At 45.0% G+C, this 12803-nt stretch overlaps 1 long non-coding RNA gene across 1 annotated transcript in view; it reads right to left on the bottom strand.

Moving 5' to 3' along the window:
• Positions 1–1262: 1262 nt before the first annotated feature.
• The window catches only part of LOC148148429 (uncharacterized), a 34201-nt gene continuing 22660 nt past the window's right edge, over positions 1263–12803 (bottom strand). Inside the window, exon 3 of the long non-coding RNA XR_015759073.1 lies at positions 1263–1374. This is a non-coding gene — a long non-coding RNA (uncharacterized LOC148148429). The remainder of the gene's footprint in view (positions 1375–12803) is intronic.

A 12803-nucleotide genomic window follows, 5' to 3' on the forward strand; every position in this document is an offset into this window, starting at 1 on the left:
TGCTGCTTGTTCATTCCCAGCTCCATCCAAATAGACTCCAAATTTTGATCTTCAGTTCCACGTGGCTATCTCATTAATGCATTAACCTCATCCTTTCTTCACAACTTGTTGGATTTTTGCCTATCCTGCATAGATCCCAACAACCCTTCAATAGTCTCTTCCCAGTGATGGTCATTCTGCAGCTACATCTCCAGAATGACGGTTCCAGCATATCTGTTCACTGTCATTCCATCTGCCTTATGGCGAATGCAGGGTGTCATTCCTCAGTAGTGGGAGGTTGAACAGATGGATAGAGGTTACAGAGATAGGGAGGCTTACAGGGACTCGAGGATTTTCGAGCTAAATCTGGGCAATAATGTTCATGGGATAAAGGGGTTTGCGGATTGGAGGAATTTACAGAGGTAGAGGGAGCTGGCTTAGATTCTGGAGATAGGGATAGGGATGGATATAGGGAGAGGCAGGCAGACTGACAGGCACAGACAGATTATTGTGTATATTGACAGAGATATGGAAGGTTGTAGTGACTGCAGATGTTTACAGATATAAGAATGCTTCTAGGTTCTGGAGGCTGCATTGATAGGAAGGCAATGGAGAATGCCAGGTTACTGGGCTGGAGACAGTTACACAAATGGGGAGGGTTGCACAAAATGAAAGAGGTTCCTGTGGTCGGGAGGGTTGGTGGGGAGAGGGTGAAGTTTAAATAGATTAAGATCGAAGATTAGTAGAACAATAAGGAGGTTACGATTTTTTTCACAGGTAAGGAAGGGTTGTAAGAGCTGGAGAGGTTTACCCAGATAGGGATGGATGGAGAGGTTAGAGACAAAACACATTTACATGGAGGGTGGCATTGGTGGAGGAGCTTACAGGGATAGACAGGGCTCGGCAATTACAGGGATGAAGGAATTTAGTATCGACTGGAGAAGTTTAGGAATTAGGGTGTCAGGGATTGGAGAACCTGACAGAGACAGACAGCATTGTGTGTACTAGAGGAGATTCCAAATAGAGGAAGGATTATCGGGACTGTAGTATATTACAGAGATCACTAATAGAGTATGTGCCAAGACTGATGCCTGGGACCTCCTGTGCAGTCTCAGGGAGTTCCAGTACAGCAGAGGTGACAGCAGGGCCCTCACAAGATGGTGGGAATGAAGCCTAGAATGTTGCTGTTCCTTGCCCAGCATTGTAACGACGTCCTGTGTTCCAGGTCTGAATAAAGATGGCCACTACCTCCACCCTGTGCTGTTTACTATGACTGATCTTACCGGTTGCAGGATTTACTGAAGGCTCCAGATCTCCCTCTCCATCTCTCTCTGGCTGACCAAGCATCTTCAATGAGGTGATGGATGAGACAGGAGTTAGAAACATCCTGATTACCTGCATGAGAGAGAAATAGACAGAATGGGAAATTAGATTGATGCAGTGAAGATAACTCATGTCGAGTAGCACTAAATCCAGCAGAGATCACAAAAATCCCAGTCTCCATCCCTGGTCCGTACTGTTGCGGATCGGAAGATTCTCTTGGCTCTGGATCCGGAGTAGCTGTAAGAGTGAGAGACGCTGACAGGAGCAGCAATTAGACCCACACAGTGAGGGATACCAAATGGAGACAGATTGAGTGATATCACTAGAGATTTCAGGATCAAACCATAGTGTCAGAAGAAGTGGGTCTGATGCAGTGGGCATTGCTACCAGTACTCAGGGAGGAGTCAGCTATTTTATTGAGATGGTTCAGTGCTGGGACCAGTGTGTGTCCTGGTCAATCATATGACCAGGACAATGTAGACTGCTTTAAACTGACACAGGCAAGGAGGGACAGGGCTCAGCTGAAAGGAAGTTCCAAATTCCATAGAGAAATGTTCAAATATTGAAACATGGGGCTGAGGCTGAGGAAAAACAGGAAGAAACAGGAAGAGATTAAGTTGAACTAAAACTATACATCAGCAGATAGGTTTGTGACAGGAATTTGTGATTTAAAAGTAAATTACTATTTCGTAATTTGAATGCACGAAGCATTTGTAATCAGGGATATGCTGGTGTGACTGTGATTTCTATCTAATCACCATCAGGGAGACGTGGTCACAGGGGTGAACAAAAGGTGGGGCATTAATATTCACGGCTACACAACATTGTGGAAAGTCAGGCAGAGTGGGAAGGAGAATGGGGAACTCTCATCGTTCGAGATAACAATGGGATTTTCTGTGGCCTCACACTATCAAACATTAGGAAACCAAATTCTGGGTAATAAGAGTCAGAACACAGAAGGTGAAGGGCAGTGTTAAGGCCCCATTACAGCATTACATTGTGAGGTATGACATTGGACAGGGAATTATTGGAATTTATAACAAAGACAGTAGGACAACTGAAAGGGGTTTCAACTTCCCTATCTCACCATCTCATTGGCGGTGGGTCACAAACGAGGCTGACTCTCTCCCACTCTCAGGGGAGTCTGTGTGTTGCTGTACAGGCCGATGTGGCCTTCCACACTTGGGGCAGAAGGTGGCCGTGGGATGGGGATGGGTGGGACGTTGATGTGACAGTGCGCTCCTTGTGCTGTTTTCTCCTGGATTCCCCTTTTTCCCCACATCAAGTGACCAGCTGCTCGACACCGTCCCAATGCTCCTCCCCCACTTTGGACTGTCTTGGCTCAGTAATTCCCAGGATTTCCCAGACTTCATTAAGCGATGCACTGAAGACAAAAAAGAAGCCAATGCTTTAGAAATATGGAAGTATTTGTTAAAGGGATCGCAATGGGTCTACTAGCAGGAGGAGTGCAGTAGGAAGGGGAAACATTGTCAGGGTTTAATCAGATGATAGGAACAGGGAGAGGTGAAGGTGCTGGAGGTGGTGAGAGTGTTACAGAGAGGGGCAAGGGCCTGAACGGTGTTACAAAGCCAGTACGGATTGCTGCGCTGGAGGGAATTGCAGTGGGAGGGAGGGACACGTATTTTTTATGTATTCATTCATTCGATAAGGATGTCACTGATTGAGTCAGCATTCTTTGCCCCACAGCTAATTTCCCAGAGGGCAGCTCAGAGTCAGCCATATTGCTACGGGTCTGGAGTCACTCGTGAGCCATGGTGTCAGATGTCAGTTAACAATGTCAGATGTCCTTCCCTAAAGGACAGACGTGAACCAGTTAAGTTTTTCCAGGTAATCAACACTATTTTTATGGTGGCCTCACTAATGTCCTGTATAGATATAACATGACATGGTATCCCAACTCCTAATCTCAATGCACTGACCAATGAAGGTAAGCATCCCAAACATCTGCTTCACCAACCTGTCAACCTGTGACACCAATTTCAAAGAACCTTGTACCTGCATCCCTGGGTCTCTGACTGTACAAGTCCAGCTCTGGTCAGCTTTATCAGAGTGCAACACTGTGTAATTCTCCACTTGCTATTCCTCAACTCACTGGCCCACTCTCAGATAATCCTCTTCACTTCCAGTCTCACTCACAAACTTGCTAACCATGACTCCTGTATTATCCAAACCGTTCATATAAATGATGCACAACAGTGACCCAGCACCGAACCCCATGACACACCGTTGGTCACAGGCCTTCAGTTTGAGCAGAAACTCTCTATGAGCATGCTCTGTCTCTTAACGTCAATCCAATTTTGTTTCCAGTTGGTGAGTGATCCCTGGTTATGAGTGATCTAAACTTATTAACCAGTCTGCCGTGCAAAACCTTGTCAAAGGCCTTGCTAAAGTTAATGTGGACATCATCCACTGCTTCACCTTGATCTATCACTTTTCTACCTCCACAAACACTCAATCCAGTTTCTGAGACATGATTTCCCGTGCACAAAGCCATGCTGACCATCGCTGATCCATCCTTGCCTTTCCAAATGCATGATGATCCTTTCTCTCAGAATCAACTCCAACAACTTACCCACCTCTTCCATCAGTCTCACTGGTCTGTAGTCGCTGTTGATGATACAAATATCCCTGTGAGGTGCCCTGTAAATTCCTCCCAAGCTTCTCACAGAGTGCTGGGATACATCTGATCATGTCCCAAGGTTTTATCAACCTTTTTTCATTTTAAACCATCCTGTTATCCAATGTGAACTCTGTTCGATACATCACTATGTATTTTCCCAAGTTCCCGAGCTTCCAATCTTTCTCCAAAGTAAATCAAAATGCAGAATATTTGTTTCGAACCTCCCCCATCAGCAGTGATTCCTCACAGACAGCCTCATTGACCTTTCAGGGGCCCTATTCTCTCCTGAGCTAATATTTAACCCTTGTTGAAACTTATCAAAATGCTTCCTAAATTTCAAATATATTTCGACCTCTACTAGCCTCCCCCACCCTTATCTATTCTGCCTATTATGGTCACACCAAAATATAGAACCAACAGATTTTTTAAAAAAAATTCCCCTTTTATAAAACCACGCATCGCCCATTGCACAGACTGGGAGTGTTGTACGCAGTGGAAGAGATCACACTGATAGGGATGGTTTTAAAGACGAAGCAATGTTGAGTAATAATGGGGGTTGCAATGGTGACAGCAGGTTTCAGCAAGTTGCAGGATATAGACCTGAAGGAGGTTACACAGATAGCATGGCTTTAGGGTCTGATGGGGGCTACACAGTAAAGAGGCTGTAGTAACTGGAGGCAGTTACACAGATAGGGACAGTAATAGTGATAGGCAGACTTCACAAAAACGGGGAAGATTGTACGGCTGCAGGGAACTACAGACATGAGACGAGTTGTATCAACTTGATGATGAACACAGGCAGGGAGGGTTGAGAGGTTTGGAGCAGTTCACCATGATCAACAGGGGCACGGAGACTGGAAATGTTATTGAATTGCAGAAGTTTCAAATCACTGTAGGCAGTCAGTGATCATGAGGGAGTGACAATGTCTGCTGGAGTTCCTCAGATTGGGAGGATTGCAGGGACTTGATGATGTTGTATATGGAAGTAGGGTTGACGGGACTGAAGCTGGGAACAGAGATAGAGGGGTCAGCAGGGGATTAAAAATATGGTGGGTAGTGGTCTCTGGTGGAAGTTCCACATAGAGGGATGTTTTGTGGAACTGCAGGATCCTGCAGAGATGTGGAGAGCTGGAGGGGTTTCACTGAGCAAAGAAGATTGGGAGGGGTGGAGCACTTTACTGTGATAATGATGTTGTTAGGTTGGGGAGGTTTACACAGACAGGGATTGTTTAGGGACCGGAGCAGATGACAGAGGTAAAGACGGTTGTACAGATGGGAAGAACATACAGACATAAGGAGGGTAGTCGTGACAGTAGATGTTTATAGATACAGGAAGGTTTGGGTTGTGAAGGTTATTTAGACATGGAGGATGTGGAATCAGACAGATTTTCCAGGAGATAACAAGGGCAATTTTGGTTGGAGACAGTTTCACAGATAAGGGAGCATTACTAATCTTTTACAGTTGGTCAAAGTGGAAAGTGTTGTGGGGGACGGTGACGTTTACACAGATAGGGGTGTAAGAGCTGGAGAAGGTTATAGAAATGGGCGGTTAGATAGAGAGACTGGAGGAGCTTGCATTGATAGGGAGTGTGCTGGCGACGGTTGGATGTCACGTAGATAGGGAAGTGGATTGGATGAGTCAGGCATTGGAGCAGGTTCTACAGATCGGAATGCTGCAGGGACCTGAGAGGATTGTAGGGTCTTCACAGATTGATTGTGTCAATCAGTCTGGTGAGCTAGGTAAGGTAGATTTGGAAAGCTTAAATCCAATGTATACCATTTTCATTTTCCGGACCAGAACTTCAATATCCCTCATAAGCCACGAATCCCTAAACCTGCCAGCTTTTCCCTTCACTCTAACAGGGAAAAATTTGTCCTGGATTCTTAATATGACTTTTAAAAGGCTCCCATTTGCCAGTCATTCCTTTTCCTTCAAACAGACTCACCCAGTTGATGGGAGCATGATGTGGAGGAGCCTGTGGTGACTGGGATGGGCAAAGTTAAAAATCACACAACCCCAGCTTCCAGTCCAGCAGGTTTATTTGGGAGCGATTGGTTTTGGTTCGCTGCTTTATCAGGTGGTTGTGGAGCACAATCATAAGGCACAGAATTTATAGCAACAGGATTGCAGTGTCATGGAATGTAATAACAAACACATTTAGTTTAAGTTTTCATCTTTTAGGATGATCATCTGCACTTTGAAAGCTGGTGCTGTGAGATAAACCTGTTGGAGTATAACCTGGTTTTGTGTTATTTTTAATTCACCCAATCAACCTCTGCTCGACCCTGACTAATGGCCCCAAACCTGGCCCTACTCCAGTTTCACACCTTAATCTGTGGATCTGTCTGATCTTTTTCCATAACTATGTTAAAACGAAGACAGTTGTGGTCACTGGACCCAAAGTGCTCTCCCACTGACACTTCAGTCACTTGCCCGACCACGTTTTCTGAGGGGAGGTCCAGTGTTGCACCCGCCTGAGTAGAGTTGGGCCTTGTTAGAGTTGCATCTTGATTTAGGAAACGTTCTTGGACACATTTGACAAATTGCACTCAGTACGGGCCTTTTACTCTCTGGGTGACCCAGTCAATAATGGGAAAATTAAATTCTCCAACCAATACTACTCTATTATTCCGACTGTTATCACCAATCTCTCTACATATCAGCTCCTCTAGTACCTGCTGGCTATTTGGGGGTCTATAATACCATCCCAACAGAGTGACCACCCCTGGTTTGTTTCTAAGTTCTAAACATGTGGCCTCATTTGTTGACTCTTTGAGCATATCCTTTCTAATCACTGTTGTTATATCCTCCCTTATCAAAAGGACAACTCCCCTCCTCACTTACTTGTCCTTCTGTCCCGCCTGTAGTTTCTGTATCCTCGAACACTGAGCTGCCAGTCCGGCCCTTCTCTCAGCCATGTTTCGGTTATAGCTATAATATCCCAGGCCCCAGACCTAATCCATGCTCTGAGCTCACCTGCCTTACCAGTCAGGCCTCATGCGTTGAAATAAATGCCCTTTAAACCAGAGGTCTTTTCCCTCCCTCGTCTGTGCCCCTGGATATCCTGAATAGGAAACTTGCTTTTGATGGCTAATGTATTTTCCGCTGACTTTTCGATGGTCCCTCTCTTAGTCAGAGTCCCAACCTCCTGCCAAACTAGTTTAAACCTCCCAGGGTAACACGAGCAAATCTTCCCGCAGTGATACTGGTGCCCCTCTGGTTCAAGTCTAACCCATCCCCCCCGCCCCATTCAGGTCACTTCTACCCCAGAAGAGATCCCAATGATCCAAGAACTGAAAACCCTGCCCCCTTCAACAGCTCCTCAGGCATACATCCACCCCCCGGCCTATCTTTCTATGTCTATCCTCACTGGGGCATGTGGCACTAGGAGTAATCTAGAAATCACTGCCCTTGAGGTCCTGCTTTTTAACTTCTAACCTAACGCCTGATACTCATTTCACAGGACCCCATCCCATTGTGTTCATGAAGAGGGAGTAGTAAAGGCCGCAAGTCCAGCGAATACAGATCAAACGATATTGTGAGTTTGATGAAGAAAACCAGTGCAATAAAACCAGGTGAAGCCATTCACAAGGATAGGGAGTGCAACGGGGTCCTTAAAAATGGCTGTGAAATAATCTTGTCAGATACTATGAAGGAAAAGCCACAAGGTACTTTGTCAGTATAGTTAGAATAAAAGGGTAACTGAGGAAAGGGTGAGGCCTATTAGAAACCAAATAAACAACCTGTGCATGGAGCCTGAGGAAGTAGGTGAGGTCTTCAATGAATACTTCCCATCTGAATTCATGCAGGAGAAAGACATTGTAGCCGGGGATTTCAGACGGGGAAGGTGAGGTTCTATAACATGTTAAGATCAATAAGGAGGAGGTACTAAATATTTTCACAGGCATAAACAGGTGGAGAACTCCCCAGTGCCCAATGAAATGTATCCAGGCTGCTATGGGAAGTAAGAGAGGAGATTGCAGGGGCCTGGTGGATATATTTAATACTTTGCTGGCCACAGGTGAAGTGCCGAATGACTGGAGGATCACGAATGTGGTTCATTTTTTTTTTCTTTCGTTTGGTGTGTGATCAAAACAGTGAAGGGGAGGGTAGGAATCTCCTGTTTATTTTTTTTTTCTCTTTTTTGCAGGGGACTGCTGCGTGCAGCACCCTGATCTCCTGTTTTTTTTTTCTTAAATTTAACCCCCACACTACCACCTAAGTGCGGTACGAATGTGGTTCATTTGTTCAGGAAGGGCAGCAGGGATAGGCCAGGTAATTACAGAGCAGATAGTCGGACAGCAGGGGGAGGGATATTATTGGATACCACTCTGAGGATGAATCAACACTTGCAAATGCAAGGATCAAAAGGAAAGAGCCCATGGGATCCAAAGCAAGTTGGCAAATTGGATACAAAATAGGTGGATAATCTTTTTCGTGTTTGAAATTGTTTCACCAGCGGGTGTACCACAGGGATCTGTGCAGGAACGATCACTGGTTATTCTGGGGAATAATAACTTCGATGTGAAAGCAGAAAGTATCATTAGTCGGTTTGCAGATGACATGGAAGGTGAGGGTGTTGTTCACAGTGAGGGGGATGGTCTCAGGCTACAGTCTGATGACGATCAGATGATAATCTGAGCAGAGTGTAGTTCTGATCGATGTGAGGTCAGACCCTGTGGGAGGTATGATAAGCGAAGGACAGACGTAATGAGTGTTCGGACCTTGCGGAGTACTGAGGAACACAGGGACCTGAATGGACAACTCAAAGATCGCTGAAGGTGTCAGCACAGGTGGACCGGGTGGGGAAGGCACCTGAACTGGGAGCGGGAGGGGGACCCATATCCTAGTGGGGCGAATTGCTGGAGCTGCTAGAGAGGATACAATCTAATCTGGCAGGGTGTTGTATCTTAAACAGTCGAAGGATCAGAAAGAAGATTGAGGCTGGTACACAAGTTAAAGAGAGCCATTTCAAGAGATAAGGCAGGAAAGTACATAGCAGGGAATGGGCGAAAACTGATGATTAAACTGCATTTATTTCAATGCAAGGGGCCTGACAGCTAAGGAAGATGAACTCAGGACATGGATTTGAACATGGGACTGGGAGATTATAGTTATTACAGAAACACAGCTGAGGGAGGGGCAGGACTGGCAGTTCATTGTTTCAAGGTAGAGGGACTGCAGGAAGCATCGAAGGGGAGGCAAGAGAGGACGCGTGGTGATGTGTTTTGATTGCATTAATCATCATAGCAGTACTTACAGAGGATATTCCTGTGGGATCACCCAGTGAAGCTATGTTAGTGGAACTGAGAAATAAGAATGGGTCATCACTTCGATTTGATTGTCCTACTAATCCCTAATAACAAGTGCCAAACTGAGGAACAAATATGTTGGGAGATCTCAAATGTCAATCATAATAATGGGGCTGTTATGATAGATGTTTTTTTAACTTTCCAGCGTTTGCAAGGGAAGAATTTGGTAATTAATTTCCAGTAAACTCCCAATCAATATATAAACGGCCTGAAAACAGAATTGGGCAAAACCTGACCTCCCTTTGGGAAACAAGGTCGGGAAAGGGACTGAGGTGTTAGTGGGAAAGCATTTTGCCAAAGTGACCACAGTTCTATTAGTTTGAAAACAGCGATGGAAAAGGACAGGGCTGGTCCATAGGTTCAAGTTATAAAATTGAGCCAAACCAATCTTGATCGTATCAGCCAGGAACTTTCAAAAGGTGATTGGGGAGTCTATTTGCAGGGAAAGGGAAGTCTGGCAAGTGAGAATATCTTAAAAGTGAGTTAAATTGAGCGTTCAGCGCCAGCATGTTCCTGTTTGTGTGCAAGTCAATGCTGACAGCATTCGGAAACACTGGCTGTCCATTGAGGGTCTGGTCAAGGAAAAGGGGGCACGTGTCAGGTATAGCCAGCTGGACCAAGGGAATCCCTGAGGAGCACAGGGGCTGGAGGATGGAAATCAGGAATGCAAAAAGACGACATGAAATCGCATCGGCAAAGAAGGATGAGTACAATCCAAAACTGATTTTAGATAATATAGATACAATAAGAGTAAACGACTAACTCGGGACAAAGTAGGGGCCCTGAAAGATCAATGAAGCCGTCGATGTGCATGACTTCTGGATATGGCTAAGGTCCTAAACAAATTGTTCATTCCAGGACTTATTGTGCACCAAGACTGGGGAACTCAGATTACTACGTTACAACACAATTGGAGTACTCTGTGCAATTCTAGTCTCCCTGCTGTCAGAAGGATGTTGTGAAACTTGAAAGGGTTTAGAAAAGATTAATAAGATGTTTCCAGGGTTGTTACTGAATAGGTTGGGGCTATTTTCCCTGGAGCATCGGAGACTGAGGGGTTAACCTACAGACATTTATATAAACATGTTTATATACAGTTACCCCTTCACCTAACACTATAGGTAATTTAGCATGGCCAATTCACCTAACCTGCAAAATTTGGACTGTGGGAGGAAACCGGAACACCCGGAGGAAACCCACACAGACACGGAGAGAATGTGCAAACTCCACACAGCCAGTTGGCTGAGGCAGGAATTGAAGCCGGCTTTCTGGTGCTCTGGGGCAGCAGTGCTAACCACTCTGCCATCGTGCCACCCCAAGCAGGGGAGTGGAGAAATCCTGGTAGTTATAGACCTGCATGCTTTACTTTGATTCTGGGTAAATTGTTGGAAAGGTTTGTAAGGGATAGGATTTATAATCATCTGGAGATGAGTTAGTTGATTAGGGATAGTAAACATGGTTTTGTGAAGGGTAGGTTGTGCCCTCACAAACCTTACTGAGTTCTTTAAGAAGGTAAACATAGATGGATGAGGATAAAGCAGTTGATGTGGTGTATATGTATTTCAGTAAGGCGTTTGTTAAGGTTCCCCATGGTAAGCTATTGCCGATAATACGGAGGCATGGAATTGTGGGTGATTTAGCAGTTTGGATCAGAAATTGGCTCACTGAAAGAAGGCAGAGGGTAGTGGTTGATGGGAAATATCGATCCTGGAGTTCTGTTACTGGTGGTACTTCCAGGATGTGTTTTGCGTCCACTGTTGCTGTCATTTATATAAATGTCCTGTATGAGGGCTTTGAAGGATGGGTTAGTAAATTTGCAGAAAACACTAAGTTCGGTAGAGTTGTGGATAGTGACGAAGGCTGTTGTAGGTTACAGAAAGGTATAGATAAGCTGCACAGCTGGACTGAAAGTTCGCAAATGTAGTTTAATGTGGAAAGGTGTGAGGCGATTCACTCTGGAGGGAGTAACAGGAACACAGGGTTCTGAGATAATGGTAAGATTGTTGGTAGTGTAGATGAACAGAGAGATCTCTATGTCCATGTACATAGATCCTTGGAAGTTTCCATCCAGGTTTATGGGTTTTTTAAGAAACCATTCAGTGTGTGAGCCTGTCTTGGTAGAGGGATTGAGTTTCGGAACCATTAGATCATGCTGCAGCTGTACAAAAGTCTGGGTGCGGCCACATTTGTTCAGGTTACTGCATTTCAGGATTAAAAATCACACAACACCAGGTTATAGTCCAACAGATTTAATTGGAAGCACACTAGCTTCCGGAGCGACGCTCCTCCATCAGGTGACAGCGGAGGGCTCGATCGCAACACAAAATCCACAGTAAAGATTTACAGTGTGATGGAACCGAAACCACACATTGAAAATTTGACTGTCTGTCAAGCCTTCCATCTGCTAGAACACAGCGACAGTTTCACCCCTTCCATGTGTAAAGCACAAAACCACTTCCAAAAGTTGCATTCCCGGGCCAGCCATCAACAATGGTGATAGCTAGATAACACACTGAAGATGTTGGCCCTCCGTGCTGTCCGTCCACCTTCAGCGTGTTATCTAGCTATCACCATTGTTGATGGCTGGCCCGGGAATGCAACTTTTGGAAGTGGTTTTGTGATTTACACATGGAAGGGGTGAAACTGTCGCTGTGTTCTAGCAGACGGAAGGCTTGACAGACAGTCAAATTTTCAATGTGTGGTTTCAGTTCCATCACACTGTAAATTTTTGCTGTGGATTCTGTGTTGCAATTGAGCCCTCCGCTGTCACCTGATGAAGGAGCGTCGCTCCGAAAGCTAGTGTGCTTCCAATTAAACCTGTTGGACTATAACCTGGTGTTGTGTGATCTTTAACTTTGTACACCCCAGTCCAACACCGGCATCTCCAAATCAGCATTAAAGGATGGATGTGTAAGCTTTAGAAATGATTCAGAGGAGATTTACTAGGAAGTTACCCGGTATGGAGGGAAGGTATTATGAGGAAAGGCTGAGGGACTTTAAGCTGTTTTTGTTCAAAAGAATGTGTTTGAGGTCAATTAATGGAGACATATAAGATAATCAGCAGGTGAGATGGGTTGGACAGTGAGAGCCTTTTCTCTTGGATGGCGATGTCTAGCACGAGGGGAGATACCTTTACATTAAGGTAGATATTAATATTAATAAATAGATATGGGACAGATGCCAGAGGTAAGTTCTTTACTCAGAATAGTTGGGGCATGGAATGCATTGCCTGCAACAGTGGCAGATTCGCCAACTTTAAGGGCATTTAAACGGTCATTGGATAGACATATGGACACGAATTGGAATAGTGTTGGTTCGATGGGCTTCAGATTGGTTCCACACGTTGGCGCAAAATCGAAGGCTGAAGGGCCTGTATTGCGCTATCATGCTCTGTGTTCCAGTGGGCATAAATATGAGATGGGGGAGGAAAGACTAAAAAGAGATTTTAGGAGAAAATTTTCTACACAGAGGATGGTGCAGTTATGGAATGAGCTTCCAGGGGAAGTGGTAGAGAGAAGTACAATTACAACATGTAAAAGACATTTGG

Source organism: Chiloscyllium plagiosum, unplaced genomic scaffold (genome assembly GCF_037043375.1).
Source record: "Chiloscyllium plagiosum isolate Xiang-an unplaced genomic scaffold, Cpla_swu_hap1 HiC_scaffold_13, whole genome shotgun sequence".
Classification (NCBI taxonomy): domain Eukaryota; kingdom Metazoa; phylum Chordata; class Chondrichthyes; order Orectolobiformes; family Hemiscylliidae; genus Chiloscyllium; species Chiloscyllium plagiosum.